Consider the following 2,472-nt stretch of genomic DNA (forward strand, 5'->3'; position numbering starts at 1 on the left):
AATCATGGAAATAACAGAAAAATGCATAAAAAGACAATGAAGCTTTCTTGCAGTCCAAGGAAAGAAGAAGAAAGCCCAAAAGAAGGCCCAACCTGTCCAAGGAAACAGAAAAGCCAAACATGTGCTCCTAAAGAAAAAAAGTCAAACATTTCTCCTAGTCCCACATCATTTTTGAAGAGAAGTTCCACCAAGATTTCCTCTATATATAGACAGCCTGGGTACTTCTCAAATCATCATTCATTCACACAAAAGTCAGGGAAACACATAGCTCTGCTGAGCAGCCTCTCCCTCTCTTTTGCTGAGTTTCTTTCTTGCCAAAGCCTTGTTGGACGTTTCCATAAGAGCATCAACTTTGGAGCCTTGAAGCCGGAGCACTTTTTAGATGTCTACAAGCTTCTTGAAGACTGATAAAGTGTAACCCTACCTCTGTTTTTGTTTAGTTTTCCTTTACAATTTCAGAAACATGTTTTCGGTTTTCAAATATTGGATTTAGATGTTGTTTCGATGGTTATGTGGTTAGTAAATTCTAAGTTTCAGTAAAGCATGCTAACGTTTCATTAATGATATTTTTAGCAATCTGATCTTGTCAATTCATAGGTTAGAAAGTATGTGTTGTTGTTTGATATACCTATGTTAGAATGCATGCTAACTAATGCCATGATTTATGCTATGCCTCGTAGGTAAGTGTAGATCTCTAGTGGTGGAAGCTGTGTCACAGATATAGCTTAATACATATACTATGCAATTTCCTATTGTGACGTTCATGATATAATTGTGTTCAATCTCGTTCTATAGATCTTAAGGACTCATGTTAAGTGTAGACAGATACACTAAGTATTGATAGCAACCTTGCATGAGATGTCCTAGTTCTAGACGTTCTGGGCTAGTGATAAGTAAGTAAAACTATAAAATGCATGACCTCGTAGGCTTGTATTTTGAGATTGTTTCTAGTTCTCTGAATTGGTAGGTTATCGGATTGCTAAGATTGAAACGTGAACTTTGATGTGTGGTCAGAATCTGAGTTTCTCTCTGATAGATGTGTTGAATGAATCGATCACTTGTATATATTAGTTTAGCTTTTATTTTTATCTTTTAGTAGGAACATTAGAACAAACCTCAAAAACCCCCCTGATTACCTTGTACCATATGTATATTTGTAAATCAATACTTGTAAATGTATATATTGATAACTACTGACTTTTTACATGATCATTGTTACAAGAGCACCCTTAGTCCCCGGATTAATCGAACCTTATTTGCCTTATACTACGATTGTCAAAAAGGGTTCTTAATTGTCGCATGCCTGGTTACGGGCACGTCATCACTTCTGTTCAAGGTCTGCAAAATCAATTTTATCGATGATATTTTCGTTTTTTTACAGGTGTCGAAACTTAATTGGGTTACCAACAACTTATAGTGCGGAATTTCCGAAATTTCGTGATATTTTGCGAATTTCTCGACTTTGTCCCAAAATAAGCGAAATCTTTGCTTCGAACTGGGCCAAAATGGGCCCAAATTTTGAATAAAACGAACCCTGGTCCCCAAGAAATCAGAATAGAGAAAAATGTCTTAACCAACACTGCCAAGATGCATTTGTGTTATATATCTACATTTAAACATATTAATATACTCAATACATGTATCTATCTTTCCATCAATTTGTTTGAAACTTTTGTGATATCAATACTTTCCTGATATTTCCATCAAAATTTCTAATTTTTGAAGGGTCGATATTTCTATAATCATCGAAATTTTAGTCCTTGGTTCTGTTTATGTTGTACTCCTACTGTTTTTTTATCAATAAAATGATTTAGTGTCTTTATTTATTTATTTATTTTTTTAAAAAGAAAAAAGAAAAAAATAAACTCAAATTTCATATGACCGAAACCCTAATTTGCTAACGGAGATCGGGACAGATATGGGGATCTAATCCTCAAAGAGGACGGAGATGGAAAAACCCTTACGAAGATTGAGGCGAGGTCGGGAATATAAATGAAACAGGATATATGGGTATGATTTATTCATCCCTGCCCTGACCTTACCCCTCCCCGCTGCCATCTCTATTTGCTATACTCATGTATTTGCAAAAATAAAAATAAAAAAGTTAGGAAACTTTACTCCACAATTTTACAAAGGTCGACCGAAAATAGACTTGGGATACCCATTGGGTACACAAAGATCTAGTGGCGGAGCTACCTTTGTTCTAAAGGGTGCCATGGCACCCCCTTGGTTTGTGAAAACATGTGTAATTGATCTGTGTTGTTAATATGTGTTGATGGAATAGAATTGTATCTTGAAGGTTTGGTGACTTTGGTCCCCCTTATAAATTGATAGCACTTATTGGAGTGTAAAAATGTCATTAACTAGTTTCCTTCCATGCATTTCATCTCATTCATACGTTACATGATGCTAATTGAAGATATTAATTATTCTTTTTTTTCCTTTCTATTCAATTTTTGTCAACTTTATTAT

General features: G+C 34.9%; 1 non-coding gene across 1 annotated transcript; it reads left to right on the forward strand.

Annotated features, from left to right (window-relative positions):
* The first annotated feature begins 232 nt into the window (after positions 1-232).
* Positions 233-2,085, forward strand: LOC101307370. The gene is made up of 2 exons (XR_184098.1): positions 233-414; positions 1,382-2,085. It is a non-coding gene; the product is annotated as an uncharacterized LOC101307370 (transcript).
* The last annotated feature ends 387 nt before the right edge of the window (positions 2,086-2,472 follow it).

Source organism: Fragaria vesca, linkage group LG2 (genome assembly GCF_000184155.1).
Source record: "Fragaria vesca subsp. vesca linkage group LG2, FraVesHawaii_1.0, whole genome shotgun sequence".
NCBI classification, from domain to species: Eukaryota; Viridiplantae; Streptophyta; class Magnoliopsida; order Rosales; family Rosaceae; genus Fragaria; species Fragaria vesca.